This window comes from Dermochelys coriacea, chromosome 2, assembly GCF_009764565.3.
Source record: "Dermochelys coriacea isolate rDerCor1 chromosome 2, rDerCor1.pri.v4, whole genome shotgun sequence".
Lineage (NCBI taxonomy): Eukaryota > Metazoa > Chordata > Testudines > Dermochelyidae > Dermochelys > Dermochelys coriacea.
Genome location: NC_050069.1, coordinates 254800453 through 254821876, shown reverse-complemented (window position 1 = coordinate 254821876; position 21424 = coordinate 254800453).

Genomic DNA, 21424 nt, shown 5'->3' with positions numbered 1-21424 from the left:
CAGAAATGGTGTGCCGAGTCTTCATTTATTCACTCTAATTTTAAGGTTTTGCGCACCAGTAATACATGTTAATGTTTTTAGAAGGTCTCTTTCTATAAATCTATAATGTATAATGAAACTATTGTTGTATGTAAAGTAAATAAGGTTTATAAAACATTGAAGAAACTTCATTTAAAATTTAACTAAAATGCAGAGCCAGCCCAGACCGATGGCCAGGACCCAACACCAGGCTGTGTGAATGCCACTGAAAATCAGCTTGCACGCTGCCTTTGGCACACGTGCCATAGGTGCCTACCCCTGCTTTATATAATCTAAGGTTTCTATCTCTTGAGAAATGGGCTGAAGCATGGGTAGAATGGGTTTCTCTTTACCTTCCTAAATAGAATGTATATAACATAACCAAAAATAATAAGCCTATCTATGGTTGCAGTAGGAACTGGATACTATTTTCTCCTCAGGTTGCTCGGTGGCATGATAACTTTATTTGGTAATACCTCATAACATGATATGTCCATGTCTCCTTGTAGGGTCAGGATAATGGGGGACTACAAACAACATTGCCATGGCTTACTTGGAGATAAAATACAGTGTGTGCTATCTGGTAACACATGGACCAAGTTGATATTTGCAATATAGCATGTTTCCTTCTTTCTTAATGTTGTTAGCCTAATAATCTGTAACATACAATTATAATTTATTATAACTAATAGGCATGAATACTATCAAACCCAATCACAGATGCACTGAAACATGAACACAGAAAAATAATCAAGCTGTGATTCTAACTCTTATGATGAATCAGAGCTTTACAAATGCTTTTTGTGAATAAATACCTCAGCATGCTTTGGTGGCTCAGAAAGAGAGTATTACAACTGTGACAGGGACAGGCCAGACAGCTACAAGAGAGTGGTCGAAGGTAGATACGTTAGTTCCAGGTTAAGCAGGTCCCTTTCCCCTGGGTGAGATAACAGGGACTATTCCAGAACACCTAGGAACTTTCTAGAACTAATTAAGGCAGGCAGGCTAATTAGGACACTTGTAGCCAATTGGGAAGCTGCTAGAATTAATTAAGGCTAATCGGGACACCTGGTTTAAAAAGGCCGTCACTCCAGTTAGTGAGGTGTGCGTGTAAGGAGCTGGGAGTGAGAGGACGTGCTGCTGGAGGACTGGGGAGTACAAGCATTAACAGACATCAGGAGGAAGGTCCTGTGGTGAGGACAAAGAAGGTGTTGGGAGGAGGCCAAGGGGAAGTAGCCCAGGGAATTGTAGCTGTCGTGCAGCGGTTCCAGAAGGCACTCTAGACAGCTGCAGTCCACAGGGCCCAGGTTCCCCCCAAACCTCCCAATTCCTGACCCAACACAGGAGCTTCCACCAGAGGTGAAGGTCTCTGAGCTGGTCCCCGACCCACATGGTGGATCAGCAGAAATTGCAGGGATTGTTCTTACTCTCTTTTCCCACCCCCATGCTGGCCAGTGATGAGGTTATCAGAGTGAATGGCAGATTTGAGCCTTGAAAGTGGCCAAACTGAGGGCTGCCGTGAATCTCTGAGGCGAGCTAAATTCACCAATAAGTGCAGGACCCACCAAGATAGAGGAGGAACTTTGTCACACAACTAAATATTTAGGAAATCCGAATAATTCCCAGTAAGATGCTGTGTATTATTATTATTTATTTATTATTAGGCTTAGCAGTATTTTATTTTTATTGTCATTTTGATGGATAACAATGTTAATTTTTAAGCATTTTTCCAGTTTTATCCATGCAAAATTATGGGCTTTAAATATTGTATCAAATTTTCACAGTTGCGAGAAAGTATGGAGGGAGATGATTTAATGACAGTAGATACTGAGATTCAAAAAGTTAAATCTTTATAATCCTTAAAACACAAATTGTCAACATCAGATGTCCCAATATACAAAGTAAATATCCTTAAACCAAACTAAGTTTTCAAGCTGCATTTTTCTTACTTTGCCTACTCTAAGTTTTGATTATTAACAATGGAAAGATTTTTTTCATCAGTTTGTGTGTATGTGGTGAAATCAACATTTACTGATAAAAATCAAAGCCTGCCAAGCCTCGTTGTTGTTCACCATTTTTATGATACTATATGTATCCCTATTCAGGAATGCACTTAAATATGTGCTTAACTTCCATCGACTTCAGTGGGATGGAACATGCTTAATGCTTTGCTGAATCAGAGCCTTACTTTGAAAGTAAGCCCATGGGAATCCTCAGCATAAGTAAATGTACCAGAATCAGAGCAGAAGGATGCTCCAGTGGTTAGAATGCTAGTCTGGGGCTTCGGAGCCAGTTTTAATTCTGTTTGACCCACAGACTTCCAGCGTGACCTTGGGCAAGTCCCTTAGAGCAGTGTTTCTCAATGGCCAGTCCCTGAGATCTCCCTGACACAGTTTAGGAAGGCAGCAAGCCAGTCCCTGGTATCAAAAAGGTTGAGAAACAGTGACTTAGGGCGAGAGTCACAAAGGGACTTAGGTGCAATAAGTCCAACATGAAGACACCACTGGCATTCACAAAACCCCTGCTCAGCTACCACCTAATTCTGTTGGTGCTGAAGTCTCTACCATTAAAGTTCCCAAGGTGCCTATAGTTTGATAGCTGGGCAGGTATAGAGTTGCCTCAGTCCTGTCACTGCCCTGCAGCTTGGTACCTAACTCGCATCTAAAGTTCCAAGGAGGGTTGCAAATTGAGCATTGCATCACTTATGGCTTGCTTGTGAATCCCACCCTGTGTGCCTCAGTTTTTCACTTGTAAAATGGGGATAATAGCACCATGCAACCTCACAGGGATGTTGTGAAGGTAAATAAATTAAAGACCATGAGGTGCTCAGGTACTACAGTGATGGGGGCATTTGAGTACATTAGACACGTAGAATCAGACACTAAGGAATTGCATTTCCCTGAGATGATCACTTGGAGGGAAAACCAGATCAAAGTCAAGAGGAACATACAAATGGAAGCGGGGGGAGGGGGGAACACCTCCAGCCCTCAAAAATAGAAGGATTTCTATCTTAACACCCCACTGGCTTTGTAAAAAGAATAAGCCAATACAACAAACCTCCATGAAAATGGCATTGCTATTTTATCCCACAGTCTAGCTACATTCTGAAACAGAATGTAAAACCAGCATTTATATAACCTATTTATGTCTATAGTTTTTTGGAAAATGTTACAAATCCAGCAAGGAAAATTGGTCTAATTTCCATGTTCTGCAGATAGGAAAACATACTTCTTGTCATTTCACGAGTCATGTTTTCTTGGTTTTATCCAGAGACCCCTCAGTCATGATTTATGACTACATGGTTTAACCTCAAATCAGATTGTCGGGGAAGATTAGCTTTCCCTTTCTGTCCCATAATAGGCATTTAAAGCACATAGATCTTTCAATTTAATTGCAAGCTTCAGGCCCATTCAGTCAAGTTTTTTGGATTTCCAGCAATCCTGTACATTGTACTTTAGCTTTCATAGATAACAGCTAAAACTTGCTTTGGAGAAATATGTGAATGAATAAATTTTTATACAAAATTAAAAAATTAGAGACATATGAACTGTACTTTAAATTTTCTGGCCACTTCATAATTTTGAATGAAAGGCAGAATCAGAATAAAGGCTCTGATAGACACCTGGAGGCCAAAGTCGATTGGAGTTGTCCTTCTTTGTGCATCATATTGAAGTTCAAATACTGCAAAAATGCAGCTTACTGGAGTGGAACTAAAGTCCCAGTTCTGCAAGAAGTTCCACGTGGGCAGACTCCACTGAAATCAATAGGGTGTCACACGGATGCAAGGGGCTGCCGCCTGTATGGGGCTCGCTGCAGGATGAGGACTCGTGTGTGTTGGGGGCCTTCATCCAACAGTTTGGTAATTCTGTTAAGAACCAACTCCAAAAGTGTGAGACCCATATACTGGCAAGTCTGCTGTTGATCATTCAGAAGCTCTATTCTATGCTGCCATTGGAAACACTTCTGTGTTCATGAGTGTTCCTTGCTTATGAATTCAGAACACTTTCCATGGTCTGTAATAGCCCAGGTGCCTTAATGGCATGATGCAAGGCCTATCCTTTCTTCTGGGTCCAGTGGCAACTGGGCTGTGACTGCAGATGGATTCTGATTGTGATTTTCTTAGAGACTTGCTACATTTCTTCCAAATGTCTGTGCTTTTTTTATAGTGCTCCATATGGATAATTGCTGGAATTCATTTATGTTAAAGTATACATTTTTAAGAGTTTGCGGGTGCCCACAGCTTAGGATATACACACTTTTATTTACTGCACCATACATTTTAAATACTCCATGAAGAAACTTTGGTAAATATACACACTGAGACCACATTTTCTTGCTAAATTGGTATTAACATTGTATAATAATACAGGAATTCAAGCTCTTTGGGGCTGGGCTCCCTTCTCTTTTTGTGGTGGATGCTGCTCAAATACAATGAGCCTCAATCCTGACAGTGAGGTCTGGCACTACCACAATATAAATAATTAACAGTGGATCCTGTGATGCTGTATAAAGAGTGATAACCAGATGTACACTACTGCTACAATCAATGTATCGTTACGGTGGCACAATTGCACTAGATCTGATACAAAGTATGTCATTTAAGGTATCAATGGAAAAGTAATGTGCTAAGTACGATAATCCTGTTTAAATGCATATATCTTTGTATCTGAAGTTATGAATATTTGCCATGTATGTGTTTCTCAAACATGCATTGTGTTTGTGTGACACCCTGCCCCAGACAAATTTACATTCAGACTAACCATCACTGGTGGTTTGGCCATAGAAGGGAATCGGCTCTTCAGTGAGTCTTTCCTGAGGCTGCCTCAGACAACATGGAGCCAATGGCTACCCCTAAGAATCAGTACATGTAAGGACTTATGATCTAAGACTCCATCTTTTGCCAGTAACTTTTCATGCATGTGAGCTGAGCAATAACTTGCAAGCTGTGACATCACTGCTTTGTCTTCGTTCCTGCTTCTCTCTGGACTGTGATTTTTCTAAGGAAGCTTTGATCAAAAGACTGAATGAATCCCAACTTGCTTGGGCAAACCAGAGAGACTCATTACAAATTAGCAGATTTAACATCACTGCTATTATCCTGATCTGCAAATCTGAAAATGAGTTGTAATGTATATGATTCCTTAACCATTTGATAACTCTTATTTTATATTAAACCTTTAGTGTTTAGTTACTAAAGGATTGGCTACAAAAGTGTCTTTGGGTAAGATCTGAGCTATATATTGACCTGGGGAGGTGGCTGATCCTTTGGGATTGGAAGAACTTTATGAATCTGGTTTTCAGTAACCTCTCATCATCCTCATAAAGACCAGATGTCTTGGTGGTGATAAGGGCTAGATTTCCTAAGGGGACAGTGTTTTTTGGCTTCTTGTTAACCAGTGTGGTGCTACAGAAGCTCGTTTTGTTACTGGTTTGGTGAACCAAAACTTCCAGTGGAAATTAAAGAATGCAGGTCCTGCTGTTCTTAAAATAACTTTGTATGGAACATGATTCCTTTTTTCAATGAAAGGCCTGATTCCAAATGTTATGTGTGTGTGTAACTTCTGTTGAAATGGGAGTTTTATGAGTAATGTTTCTTCAGTCCTCCCTGCACAGACTAATTCAAAATGTAACATGTCAAACAGAGCGCACAAAGGGTTTTATTTGTAGAATCGGGAGTATGTGTGTGTTGATTGCTGATTGCCAATGTGTACTCCTAGGGTCTTGAAGTTGATTGTTTTTCATTTTGAATAATTCATCGCTAGAGGATCAACTGGTGTGTGTTCCTTTAATCTTAATTAAAATAAGATGGCATCTGCTTGTCCTGAAAGCCTCTTATATTGTTGTTATGATGACTTTGTTATAACATCACAATGTAAATTGGTCTTTATTGATCTCTCATATGGTGGTGGCGGTGGAAATCTAGATGAGTTTGATGTCAGTTATGGGCCTGATCCATTGATATGGATGACAGTCTGTTCGTTGAGCTTTGATTAGGCCCTGTATGATCTGTGCTTTTTATTCAGTAAGGGTGTTTCAAAAATTGTTTATTAAAAAGCAATTATTTCAAAGACAAAGAAGCCACATTTGTGTGACTTGGTTTTTCTTTTGTAACTGTTTTAACTCCTGCATTTCATCACATGCTTCATTCCACTGATAAATAACACAATTGCTCCATTTGCTGGGCTTGGTGCAATGAGAATTTTTGTCTCAGAAAACCATGGTGGTCCCTTCTCACTCTCTGCACAAATTCTAGGATTCTGAACACTTTCACGCACTGTGGGTTTTCTCATCCTCTCGCAATTCACTTCTAGGACCACTAAACTATCTCTCTGTAATGACTCACTCAAATGAGTTGGGTATTGAGAGATAATATGCCCTGCTTTTTAGGATTCAGCTGAATCATTATAGATTGATTGATTTATTTACTATTTATTTATTTTTTTAGTGCTAAACTGGATGTTACTATGTGCATTTTAAGCATTCACACTATAATACCACATTTACTTATCAATTTCTTTGTACATCTCTGATCATCAGTAACTTTTAAGTTAGCAGCAGCTCTATAAAGATAATACTACACAAGATACTGTCAGGGATGCTTGAAGATGTGATTATATTTTCTTTCAGTGTAACGCGTGATTGTGTTTAATATATATGGCTAAACAGGTTTACAAGGTAACACACCATGCCATGGGCCCAATCCTGGAACCTATACCTAAGCTGAGTAAGAGGGTTCCACGCAGGGGCATTTCACTGGCATGCAGATGGAATCCACCACTTCGGAGTGTATCAGCGCCTTCTGTGGATGCTGCTGCACCTCCAGGGTTGCAGAAAGCCAGTGCATACAGCCAGAACATGCTTAATCCCTATCCACCTCCCAGGGTCTTTCTCAAAGATCAAATGCATCAGCCCCTGGTGCAGTTCTTCCAGGGGGAAGAAGTCCATTTATATCAGTTGGCCTGGACTTTTATATATGAAGATTATGCATCTAATTTCCTCCTAATTGCCCCCTCTATTAGATATTTAGCAGCCTCCACTAATCCTCTGAAGATGGTCTCAGTTTGCAAACCAACACACTGGTATTGGGGCTGTTTTTAGTCTTTTAGTTACAGTCGATGATGTAAATGTCTTCTCTTTCATCGTTTTTTTTAAAGCCTCAGTTGTAAACTATAAAGTTTTGTAACTTATGTTCTATAGGGAATAACTCAATATCTCTTGCTGTAATTATAAGGTAAATTTTGTACAGCCCAATATAATTTGTACAGAAAGTGCAAGGTAAAATCTTTAAGACATACAATGCCTTCCATGTAGTATTTATGAGCAATTATTGCATACATTATGTGGCATTGTAAGACATAAGGGTGAATGCCATATGACTTCATGTGAGCAGTACCTTACCTAGAAATACAACATCTAGAATTTTTTATTCCTGATAAATTTGTTTATGTGGGGGTAGGTCTTGTAGCACTTATGCTAGTAATTGTATTTAAGGATGCAACACAACTTCCATTCTAAACCTATTTATTCAGTTGCTCATAATTTTTGTGAACAAATTTGCTAGTGTTAAGGTCACTGAAATTTTCCATGTGTGGGCTCTTCCCAGATGTAATTTTTATTTTCATTTCCCTGTGGTTTAAAACAAAGATACAACACAGATTCAGATCCTAAATTGTGAACATGTATCCGTTTTCCTCAAAGTTGGCTTGTTTTGTAAAGCTCACAGAGAAAAAGAACAAGTAAATTTTTAAGGAAATTGGTTGAATGGTTTAGATTTTGAAAGCTTGAATGCCACAGCGGGAGTTTCTGTTGAGTCCATTGCTCAATCTGAGTTGTTGAGAACACTAGGGGCACACATGCAACAGAATCTTTTGCTGCATAGTATTTAGTCCATCTGAAGCTGTAACCTAACTTGGAAGAACTTTAGATGTTTGTAGGGTTTTATGGACACTTTTAAAGAGGCTTGCAACATAAATCCTGAAGAGGATAAAACTCTTTGGCGGGAACATGACCTACATGAATAAGTCTAGGCTGTGAGACCAGAACTCCTGCATGTTGTTTCCTCTTCAAGTCTTTGATAGTGCTGTACACAGCACTTCACATTAAGGCTTGACACCACTCCTTTGAAGGAGATAAATACCTTGAGCCCAACTTTACAGATGGTAACACTTATTACACCTTGGTTTCCCCATTTGAATAACTGGGCTGATAGTACTTGCCTTCCTCACAATCCTGTTCCCTAAAGTAAATGGCCCTCACTTTACTGGCATTTCATCTGTTGACTTGGGAATTGTGTGGGGAAAACAATTCATCATACAGACCACTGGCAATAAACAGTTGTTAACCTGCTAATGCTAAAAGTCTGATTTGCAAGAGGTGTTGAGGATCCACAGCTCCACCTGATGCTAATAGGAACAATGGGTGCTCAGCATTTCTTCCAATCAGGCCAGGCATGTGAGCACATTCAGTTGGTCAGCAAAAAAAGGGGGGGACATTACACACTGGGCATCTAGCTTCCAATAAATAACACTCTACCTGTAATCTGCACAAGATGAGGCAAGTAATGAATCCATCTACTGCCTCTCTCTACCTTTGGGTTTGTGGCCTAGAGCTCTGAAGCCAAGGGAAATTGTGTAAGGTTTTACTTCTGGGGGAATTCTGCACCACTGTGCACACATAGAATTCATGTCATAGATGGGTGTGGGCTCAGGAGCTAGTGAGGTGACAGCATTGAGCCAGGGCTGAATGAGAGGGAGGCTGAAGAGCCACATGGGGACAGGGGTTAGCGAGAGCAAGGACACATGGGGGCAGAGGGTAGGAGGTGCAAGGATACAAAGAGATGGGGCAGATGTGCCTGACTGAATGGGAGATGCTAGGGGTCAGCCAGGGTCTGCATGGGGGAGGCTCCCTAACAATCCCCTCCAAACCTGTTCCATACTTCTCCAACCATTCCCAACAACCCTCGAGGTCTGCTTCAAGGCTCCTTTCTACTTGCTCAGCTCCTCTGTTACCCCTGACTCCTCCAAGCCTTTGTGCTGCTTCTAAGGGGTGCCAGAAATACATTTCTGTATTGTAGTTTAAATCAGTTACTCAAAGTTCTGTATTAATATGCCTAGTAAGGAATCTATTTGTCAAAAACATTTCCTGAATCTTTTTTGTTGTTGTCTGTATTGTTACAGACATACTTGCTGACAGGTATTTTGAAATAAATTACCCAGATAATTGAAACTGGTGTGACTAATTGTGTTTATTTTGAGAAATAAAATACGCAGACTTTTAAAATATTGTGCATAGAATTTTTAAGTTTTTGGCTCACATTTCCCCAGGAGTAACATATAGTTTGTAGTAAAGTGGTGAACAATGGGGTAAAGTGGATTACTCAGCATATTATGGGTTGTTGTATGCTTGACCCCTTCCCTTACCTCTTGTTTAGAGAGTGGAAGACCCCTCCACCAATACCCTATTGTTATGTAGCTGAATACAACTGCAGGTTCACAGCCTGAAGTCCTGTGAGTAGTGTGTGTTTCTTGTGCACTCGGCAATCCCTTTACAAGAATGTTGTATAACAACTGAGCTAGACAGAGGCTCACATATGACGTGGTATGGGGGACTCTTGTGAGAGGTGTATATAGTCTATTGCAGTGTTTAATCAACCTTTTAGACACCAGGGACTGGCTTGCTGCCTTCCTAAACTGTTCCAGGGAGATCTCAGGAACCAGCATCAGTCCACAGTCTGGTCGTTGAGAAACACTGGTCTACCAGACAGGGCCTGTGACTGGGAATTACAAGACTAGGGTTCTGTGCCTGGTTCTGCCACTGACCTGCAGTGCGACCATGAGCAAGTCACTTCACCTCTGTTTCTCTGACCATGCTTTGTCTCTTCCATTTAAATTGTGTGTGGTTGAGGTAGAGACTGTTAATCTATATCTTTTATATTGCAATGAAATTGAGAAGGGGGATAGTCTGGTGCCATGTTAAAGGAATCTTATCTCACTGCATCATTGGCTGTTTCTAAAAAACTGATATTCCCTCTAGACAAGAGTGTTTTTCTGTGTTGTGCCAGATTGTCTACTTTTCCTGCTTGACTCATACCCATTGCTTTATGCAAACTTCACTCCACTGGGCTTGTTGCTCTGGAAAGGGTTTAGAGAAATGTTTTCAGCTTGTTCCTCTCTTTGATATTGTATTATTGGCAAAAAATTACTCCAAGAATGTCTTGACAGAGCTAAAAGGGTGTTTTTCAATTAACATAAGAACAGCCATACTGGGTCAGACCAAAGGTCCATCTAGCCCAGTATCCTGTCTTCCAGCATTGGTCAATGCCTGGTGCCCCAGAGGGAATGAACAGAACAGGTAATCGTTAAATGATCAATACCCATTCCCATTCCCTGCTTCTGGCAAACAGAGGCTAGGGACAGCATCCCTGTCCATCCTGGCTAAGGCCAGTGATGGACCTGTCCTCCAGGCACTTATCTAGTTCTTTTGTGAACCCTGTTATAGTCTTGGCCTTCACAACATTCTCCGGCAAGGAGTTTCACAGGTTGACTGTGCATTATGTGAAAAAATACTTTCTTTTTGTTTGTTTTATACCTGCTGCCCATTAATTTCATTTGGTGACCTGTACTACTTGTGTTTATGAGAAGGAGTAAATAACACTTCCTTACTGACTGGTGTTGAGAGAGTCATGATTTTATAGACCTCTATCATATCCCCCCTCAGTCATCGCTTTTCCAAGCTGAAAAGTCCCAGTTTTATTAATCTCTCCTCATATGGCAGCTGTTCCATACCTCTAATCATTTTTGTTGCCCTTTTCTGAACCTTTTCCAATTTCAATATATCTTTTTTGACATGGGGCAACCACATCGGTACGCAATATTCAAAATGTGGGCATACTCTGGATTTATACAGAGGCAATATATTTTCTCTCATTATCTATACCTTTTTAATGATTCCCAACATTCTGTTTGATTTTTTGACTGCCGCTGCACATTTGAGTGGATGTTTTCAGAGAACTATCCACAATGACACCAAGATCTCTTTTTTTTGGGTGGTAACAGCTAACTTCAACCTCAATTGAGTTAACTTAAGATGGAGGCAACACACATTTGAAGTCTAGGCTTAACAGGACTTTTTGAAGGTTTTGAGCTAATTTCATTGCAAATGTGAATTGGTAAAACACTCCTTTTTAGCCTGTCAGGGCAGAGCCCTGGTGATCTGGAATTGTCTTAGAATGGATTCATTTTCTGGTTTTGTCACAATCAGTGCAATAATGAAAGCTGAGGGCCAAAGCCCTTCTGAAGATTCCTCTACTTAAAGCCATTCTGCTCTGTCCTACTGCTGTAAACTTGGAGTAGCTCCATTGACTTCATTGGATTTACACCAGGATAACTCAAAGCATTAATTTCATGTATATACTGTACGTCACTGTGCTTATCTAATTGTTCTGTGTTTCATGGAAGGAAAATTTGGATTTAAAACACCTTGATGAAATCCTGATCCTATTCAAGTCAGTATCAGTGGGATCATTATGTCAGCCCTTGTGCTTCTCTAAAAACCAAATGTACAATATGGGCTTGATCCTGCAAGGTGCTGAGTATTCTGGTCCTGCTCCAGCAAAGCACTTAAGCATGGAATTGACTGTAATGGGACTACTTACCTGCTTAAAGTTAAGCAGGCACTTAAGTGCTTTGCTGGATCAGGGCCAAGAGAGATTTGGGCCCATGGAATTTTTGTAAAGAAATATGAGGTTGGTTCTGTAACTTAGCTGGACTCTGCTGAAACACAATATATCTATATTAAACATTTTTGTTAGTGAATTTAGACAGATTGTCCAATAGAAGGATAAATGAAGTGGAGAGGTGCAATAGATAAACCACCTGCTCCATGAGAATAGCCTAAAACTGAAGAATGAAAGTCTTCAGCTGGTATTTCTCCATCAGTGGATATAACAATAATATAATATTGAACTACTACAATAGTCTGATTATTTCAAAGTGCTTTATAAACACTTAGGAGTAGTCCAATTGATTTAAATGGAATTGCTTACACTAGAAAGATTAAATATGTGCATAAGTACTTGTAGAAATCTGGAAGTGTTGAACATAGTGATAATCTTCAAGCTGCTCCCATGTGTAAAAGAGAACAAGAGTTTTTTCCAGTACCATATATCTATTAAGTCTATCAGAGTCTATTCCTGGTCTTACTGAAGTCACTAAAAGAAAAGGAGTACTTGTGGCACCTTAGAGACTAACAAATTTATTAGAGCATAAGCTTTCGTGAGCTACAGCTCACTTCATCGGATGCATTTGGTGGAAAAAACAGAGGAGAGATTTATATACACACACACACAGAGAACATGAAACAATGGGTTTATCATACACACTGTAAGGAGAGTGATCACTTAAGATAAGCCATCACCAGCAGCAGGGGGGGGAAAGGAGGAAAACCTTTCATGGTGACAAGCAGGTAGGCTAATTCCAGCAGTTAACAAGAATATCAGAGGAACAGTGGGGGGTGGGCTGGGGGGGGAGAAATACCATGGGGAAATAGTTTTACTTTGTGTAATGACTCATCCATTCCCAGTCTCTATTCAAGCCTAAGTTAATTGTATCCAGTTTTCAAATTAATTCCAATTCAGCAGTCTCTCGTTGGAGTCTGTTTTTGAAGCTTTTTTGTTGAAGGATAGCCACTCTTAGGTCTGTAATCGAGTGACCAGAGAGATTGAAGTGTTCTCCAACTGGTTTTTGAATGTTATAATTCTTGACGTCTGATTTGTGTCTATTCATTCTTTTACGTAGAGACTGTCCAGTTTGGCCAATGTACATGGCAGAGGGGCATTGCTGGCACATGATGGCATATATCACATTGGTAGATGCGCAGGTGAAGGAGCCTCTGATAGTGTGGCTGATGTGATTAGGCCCTATGATGGTATCCCCTGAATAGATATGTGGACAGAGTTGGCAACGGGCTTTGTTGCAAGGATAGGTTCCTGGGTTAGTGGTTCTGTTGTGTGGTGTGTGGTTGCTGGTGAGTATTTGCTTCAGATTGGGGGGCTGTCTGTAAGCAAGGACTGGTCTGTCTCCCAAGATCTGTGAGAGTGATGGGTTGTCCTTCAGGATAGGTTGTAGATCCTTGATGCGTTGGAGAGGTTTTAGTTGGGGGCTGAAGGTGATGGCTAGTGGCGTTCTGTTATTTTCTTTGTTGGGCCTGTCCTGTAGTAGGTGACTTCTGGGTCCTCTTCTGGCTCTGTCAATCTATTTCTTCACTTCAGCAGGTGGGTATTGTAGTTGTAGGAATGCATGATAGAGATCTTGTAGGTGATTGTCTCTGTCTGAGGGGTTGGAGCAAATGCGGTTATATCGTAGAGCTTGGCTGTAGACAATGGATCGAGTGGTATGATCTGGATGAAAGCTAGAGGCATGCAGGTAGGAATAGCGGTCAGTAGGTTTCCGATATAGGGTGGTGTTTATGTGACCATCGCTTATTAGCACCGTAGTGTCCAGGAAGTGGATCTCTTGTGTGGACTGGTCCAGGCTGAGGTTGATGGTGGGATGGAAATGGTTGAAATCATGGTGGAATTCCTCAAGGGCTTCTTTTCCATGGGTCCAGATGATGATGTCATCAATGTAGCGCAAGTAGAGTAGGGGCATTAGGGGACGAGAGCTGAGGAAGCGTTGTTCTAAGTCAGCCATAAAAATGTTGGCATACTGTGGGGCCATGCGGGTACCCATCGCAGTGCCGCTGATTTGAAGGTATACATTGTCCCCAAATGTGAAATAGTTATGGGTGAGGACAAAGTCACAAAGTTCAGCCACCAGGTTAGCAGTGACAGTATCGGGGATACTGTTCCTGACGGCTTGTAGTCCATCTTTGTGTGGAATGTTGGTGTAGAGGGCTTCTACATCCATAGTGGCTAGGATGGTGTTTTTAGGAAGATCACCAATGGACTGTAGTTTCCTCAGGAAGTCAGTGGTGTCTCGAAGATAGCTGGGAGTGCTGGTAACGAAGGGCCTGAGGAGGGAGTCTACATAGCCAGACAATCCTGCTGTCAGGGTGCCAATGCCTGAGATGATGGGGCGTCCAGGATTTCCAGGTTTATGGATCTTGGGTAGCAGATAGAATACCCCAGGTCGGGGTTCTAGGGGTGTGTCTGTGCGGATTTCTTCTTGTGCTTTTTCAGGGAGTTTCTTGAGCAAATGCTGTAGTTTCTTTTGGTAACTCTCAGTGGGATCAGAGGGTAATGGCTTGTAGAAAGTGGTGTTGGAGAGCTGCCTAGTAGCCTCTTGTTCATACTCCGACCTATTCGTGATGACGACAGCACCTCCTTTGTCAGCCTTTTTGATTATGATGTCAGAGTTGTTTCTGAGGCTGTGGATGGCACTGTGTTCTGCATGGCTGAGGTTATGGGGTAAGCGATGCTGCTTTTCCACAATTTCAGCTCGTGCACGATAAACCCATTGTTTCATGTTCTCTGTGTGTGTGTATATAAATCTCTCCTCTGTTTTTTCCACCAAATGCATCCGATGAAGTGAGCTGTAGCTCACGAAAGCTTATGCTCTAATAAATTTGTTAGTCTCTAAGGTGCCACAAGTACTCCTTTTCTTTTTGCAAATACAGACTAACACAGCTGCTACTCTGAAAAATGAAGTCACTAGAAACACTTGCATTGATTTAAATGGGAGCAGGACACCTGAAGAAGGTTACGATGTCTGGCTCTGAGTCTTTTGATCTAATGATGTCGTGTCTTGTAAATTGCATTCATATTTTTAAAAAAGTCTTTGATTTCATAGTTAACAAACATAATACGATTTTTACAAATATATGACCCTCCCACACCAATTACCACATGTAAGTTCCTGTCTTTGTTTATATTTATCTGTATACAAATAAATATAGGAACATACATGTGCTAATTGTTACACAACTGTAGGCAGAGCTACTCTTAAACAGTGTTCTTAATGACCTATAAAATAAAGGGGTATTTAATGGAAAAAAAATATTTATTTTAAAAATTGGTGAGGTCACCAGGTATAGAGAAACTTTTTAAAGCTCTGTATGAGTGAGAGCAGAGGTAGAGGGATAAGGTTGTGTCAAAGAGGACTAGTGAAGCCAGACTGAGACAATCAGATCTATGTTAGCTGGAGGTGGGGGGTGAGGTGTAGACTGTTACACTGTGAGCCAGAAGCAGTTGTTCACGGTCTGTGGCAAACTGGTTGGTCACACAATTGTGACTCACCATCCTGGTTCCAGCTGCAATGTTAAATTGCATTAAGAGATAGCTAAAAATACATTAAGGCCAAGATTTTCAAAAGCAACTTCATTGTTTTGGGAGCCCAACTTGAGGCTTTTTAAAGGGGTCTGGTTTTCCACAAGTGGCTGATCACTGAGACCCAGGCCCATTTAAGGTTTCAGAGTAGTAGCTGTGTTAGTCTGTATCCACAAAAAGAACAGGAGTACTTGTGGCACCTTAGAGACTAACCAATTTATTTGAGCATTATTTGGTGCCACAAGTACTCCTGTTCTTTAGGCCCATTTAGTTGTTTCAGGTGGTTAACCAATAACTGAGGCATCCAAAAATACTGGTCAGTATGAAATCTTTTCCTGCTATTACTTTCTCATGTAAGCAATTGTTGTAGTTACCTCAGGGATATTCTGTATCCACGACACTCACTCTTCATGTTAAAATACAGATCACGCAGAATGTGTCTGAGAACTAAAACTGGTCACGAATTTTCCATTTATACTGTTTTTGATAGAAAATTGGGATTTTGATGCAATAAACTTTTTCATGAGAAGTTTCTGCTTTCTGTGGAAACTTTCATTTTTTAATTGAAAAACCAAAATCTTTTGACTGGAAAACCGTTTTTATTTGGAAATGCTGCCATGGCACTTCATAGGAGCCATAGTTCAGTTGCCTCATGTCCCCATTCTCCTCTATGGGCCAGGCTCCCTGGTCGGGCTACAGCTCCTGTGATGCACCATAGCCAAGGACTCCCATGATGTTCTCCAAGAAGAGAAACTGCAATGCATCATGGGAGATATAGTCTGACCGTGGAGCGTGGCCGGTAGAGGAGAATAGGAACACCTGAATTACAACTCCTGTGAGGCACTGTGGCTGCATTTCCAAATTGAATTTGTTCAGTTTTAACCTGGAATCTTTGTTTTTGAATTTCTGTTGAAAAATTGAAAATTTCTATGGAAAACTTAAATGAAAATTATTTTTATCAAAATTTGTTTGGAAAAAAAAATGTTAACCAGCTCTCTTGAGAAGCTCTGGCTAAGAGAGTCTTTCAATTAAACAACTTTTCCTCTCTTTTATTAATTTTCCACCTGATTTGAAAGATGTGAACAATGGGAATTTCAAAATTCTCTAAGTGATTAGGAGCACAAATCCTTTTGATATTTTGTGTGTAGCAATTGGTCACTTTTGAAAGTCTCACCCAACTTGTACACTGCTAAAACACTGCATAATCCTGTGGATGGTCGGATTGATAGAATCGCAGCATAAATCCTCCTCTCCTCCCCTTATCCTACATGTGGTGCTAGATCCTCAGCTGGTGTAAACCGCTTCATTGACTTCTCTGCAGCTGTGCACTGACATGCACCAGCTGAGGATCTGAGAGTTACGCTCTTAACCTGCACGCTCCTGCAGAAGTGGGATCTAAATAAAATTACTTCTTATGGACCTGTTTGAGTAAAAGGCAATCAATGTATTCTTAATCTAGTCTCAGAAATATTCAAAGGAAATGTACAGTGGGTGATTTTTTTGATTATGCAATATTTTTGTAATATGTCATATATGATGAGGTGGTTTAATACCCTTTAGGAAGACTTTCAGACACAAATAATGTGAAGATGAAAGTCTAATTTATTGATACTTCATTGCCTTTCATAGAGTGAGATCTGTACTTGCACTGAATGAATAACCATCCTTGATAATCTTATGGTCTAAGAGGTGTGAGTGGATTATTACTAAAAGCATGCTAAGTCTTTTACTAACAAAGAGACAGGGTCCCTGGCTCAAGGGTCTTACAATCTAAGGCCTCAGGTCTGCAGGCTTCTCTGAACAAGTTGAACCATGTATCTGCATGGAGCGCCACTGAACTTAATGGGGATTCAAATAGATGCAAGGATCTGTTTGTGAGCAGACAAGGTCAGACTGAAAGACAAGCAGGCAAGGGAGTGAGTGAGCAGAGTTATCTACAGGCATTGTATGGGTCAGTGTTTGTTTTTCTTTTCTTTATGGTAGTTTTGTGCGTCTTCTCCTCCCATTCTCACCAGCATCTCCTGGGGTTTGTAGGCCTTGTAGAAGAAGTAGGTTTGGGGGGGGGGGGGGTGAAAAGGAGGCTTGGCTAGGATGGGGGCTGTAGGTGCAGGAGTCGCATGGAGAATGGCAATACTGGTTAAACATGGTATTGTATGTGTTCTTTATACACTGCATGGGTTGTCAAAACTTTTGGAAAGATCAGTTGAGATATTCTTCCCAGTGTAAGTGCCTGTTCTAGGTCAAAGTTTTAGGTGAGTTTGAATAACTCACATTAGTTGCTTGTGTCCCTATTAATAAAGCCTGGAAGCCAAAGCAGAAGGATCCTTTCAGTGCTAACATCACAGAGGCTGTTTCTATATTGGCATTTTCCCACCACTGCATTAGCACTGATTCAGCTCCACAGGTGGTAGCAACAACAGGAGCTCTAGTTTAGACCACCATTAGCACTTTACCACTGTGTCATCTAACTTTGCTTAGAGCAGGCCTAGAGAACACAGCCTGTCAGCGTTTTAACCAATTTACACTCATGCTCCCCACTGTTGCACTTACAGAGGTGGAAATGTTGAAGCAAAATGCTAGCACAGATGAGGCAAAGGGGTAGGGGGCATATACTCACAGGGGACACCCTGATTGATCAGTTTTTTCATTTCAGCCTTAGCTGAGATTGTGAATGATAATGTTACTCTCATCTGTGAAATCTTCATGAGCAGGCTTGATTGTTACAGTTCTTCTCTTGCCAGGCTCTCTGCATTAGCTGTGTCCACTTCAGTGGATTCAAAAAGCTCAGCCTGGCTCCTGGCTATGACTAAATCATCTAATTATAGCATTCTCTTGCTGTGCTTTTTGGGTTCATTCCAAATCCATCAACACATTGATTTTTGGAATGGCATTCTTTACTACTCTCTAGTCTTGTTTCTCAAGACCTCCTTGTTCCCTGTGCTCCTTTCACATGTCCCGGTTCTCACCCTGTAGGCATCTCCTTTTCTCCAAGCCTTGCCTTTATTTTACTTGCCATCAGGTATTTGCCCACAATTCTCCTCCTAGATGGAACATCCTATCCAATGAAAATTGTTTCAATCCATGTGGATTCCTACACTCTGGGTCTGATTCTCCATTGCCTCTACTTTTTGCATAGTCACTTATACCTGTGCAAAATGGGTATATACCAATACCATTCAAATGTGATTAACCCATTGTGCACCAGTGTGATTGACTACACCTGGGGCAGAACAAGGGATAATCTGACCATCACTGAGTTTTGTGCTCAGTTTGCAGTGAAGACAAATAGAAAATTTCAGTCAAAATTACATCAAATCGGCAGGGTTAAGTTGAAGACCTGCAACACCATGAAGTGCACATAACAGTGAAGCAAAACCCTAAGGAAGCCCAATTCTATGTGATAATGAGCTACCTTGGAAGGCTTATAAACATTAGCAAATCTTTCAAGTGTCCTGGTCTAAGTCTGGAGCTTGTGATGAAACCAGGTGAGTATCACAGCATTTCCAATTCTTGTAGTCATATCTCGAGTCTAGCAATATGAGGGATTTCTCTTAAAGCCCTCACTCCTGCCTTTGAGGCTGTCATCTTTTTTTTTTAATATGTTTCTAGACCCTCAAGGGTACAGAGAAAATCTGGGACATGTGTAATCTATAGGCTTAAACCAGAAGGCAAAAATCTACAGTATTTTTAAACAAGAATCTCATGATTTTAAAGCCAATGTAATGAGATTTCCTTTTTAAAATAATACATTTTGGGTTCTTTTTCTTTTGGGGGGGTCTAATGCTTCGAGTACTTAGTTGACAATGATTTTGCATAATTTTGAGTTTGATTATGAATATTTTGTACTAACTCTAACGCTGCTCCCCAAACAAAATTATTAGATGTTCTTAAAAGTAGGACTAAGACCTCTCCTTTTTAATACTGTTCTCAGCTGAGTATATATAATCCTTTTCAAAGTGTAAAATGCCCGAGGATGTTTCAACAGTGCTTCTTAAATGACAGCATGTTTGTTCTTTTGCACTTCACTGAACAACCTATGTTGATCTATACACTACTTTTTTTGTCATACACATTTTAAAATTAATATTTGAATTTGTGCCATTTCTGGCATTTCTGTTTGCATAGCTTGCAAAGTAAGATGTGCAGTATCATTTAGCCTAAAAAGCAATATACTGTAATTATTTTAGTTGTATTATGGTAGTGCCTTGAGACCCCCAACTGAGATAAGAGCTGAATTATGCGAAGCACTCTGTGGATACATAACAAGAGCCAATCCCTGCCCCAAAGAGGACAGACAATGGCGGGGAGAAAAGAAGTCCCCATAGCAACCCATTTTGCAGATGAGGAACTGAAGCACAAAAAATTCACTTCCTTCAGGTCTGTGGCAAAGCTGGGGACATAAGAATGGCCATATAGAGTCAGACCAATGGTCCGTCTTGCCCAGTATCCTGTCTTCTGACAGTGGCTGATACTAGATGCTTCAGAGGGAGTGAACTGAACAGGGAATTATCGAGTTCTCCATCCTCTGTCATTCACTCCCCAGCATCTGGCAGTCAGAGGCTAGGGAAACCCAGAACATGAGGTTGCATTCATGACCATCTTGCCTAATAGTCCATTGATGGACCTATCCTCTATTCACTTAGGTAATTTGTTTTTGAACTCTGTTATAGTTTTGGCCTTCACAACATCCCCTGGTAATGAGGTTCACACGTTGACTGTGTATTGTGTAACAAAGTACTTGCTTTGGTTAGTTTTAAACCTGCTGCCTATTTATTTCATTGGGTGACCTCGGATTCTTGTGTTATGTGAAGGAATAAATAACACTTCCTTATTCACCTTGGAATAGCCTTCCAAGGGAAGCAGTGGGGGCAAAAGATCTATCTGGTTTTAAGATTCTACTCGATAAGTTTATGGAGGAGATGGTATGATGGGATAATGGAATTTTGGTAAGTAATTGATCTTTAAATATTCAGGGTAAATAGGACTAATCCCCTGAGATGGGATATTAGATGGATGGGATCTGAGTTACCTAGGAAAGAATTTTCTGTAGTATCTGGCTGGTGAATCTTTCCCATATGCTCGGGGTTTAGCTGATCGCCATATTTGGGGTCGGGAAGGAATTTTCCTCCAGGGCAGATTGGAGAGGCCCTGGAGGTTTTTCGCCTTCCTCTGTAGCATGGGGCATGGGTGACTTGAGGGAGGCTTCTCTGCTCCTTGAAGTCTTTAAACCATGATTTAAGAACTTCAATAGCTCAGACATTGGTGAGGTTTTTCATAGGAGTGGGTGGGTGAGATTCTGTGGCCTGCGCTGTGCAGGAGGTCGGACTAGATGATCAGAATGGTCCCTTCTGACCTTAGTATCTATGAAACCTTCTCAACATAATTCATGATTTTATAGACCTCTATTATATCCCTCCTTAGTTGTCTCTTTTCCAAGCTGAACAATGCCAGTCTTTTTAATTTCTCCTCCTATGGAAGCTGTTCATACCCTTAATCTTTTTTTGTTGACCCTCTCTGTACCTTTTCTAATTCTAATATCTTTTTTTGAGATGGGGCAACCAGAACTGCACACAGTAGTCGCAGTATGGGTGTACCATGGGGATTACCACTGGAACTGAATTCAAATCTCCCAGGTCCTAGCCAGTGCTTAAACCACAGGCTCCACCTTCCTCTTTAATATTTTGATGTTCATTAGGGCTTTGAAACACTTAAACACAACCAAAGTATTAAAAGATTCTTTAAAAGCAAAGTTCTCCTCTTGTGAACATTGAACTCTAAGCTAATTGGGGGCTGCCATTTTTTATGGCAGTGTGGTCCAATGCTCTTCCCCCCCCCCCCCCCGGAAACAGATGAAATCCAAGATAAAACTGCCCACTGGGGAGGACATGTAATACCGGGTAGGCCTTTGTCTGGGTGAGGGATAGAATGCAAGAAGACTTCCCTTCCTGCTTGGGGGCTTCTAGCCACCCCATGTGGGTGGCACACAGAGAAGGCAGAGCCATAGCCCTGTGTCTCTCTCTCCCCCTCCCCCTGCACCAGCTGGTGGAGCTGGTTTGCTGCAGCATTGTAGCGATTCTCCATGCAGCCAGTCTCTTAAGCCTGGTCTACACTAAGGGCTTGTCTCTGCTACGGGGAGATAGATGC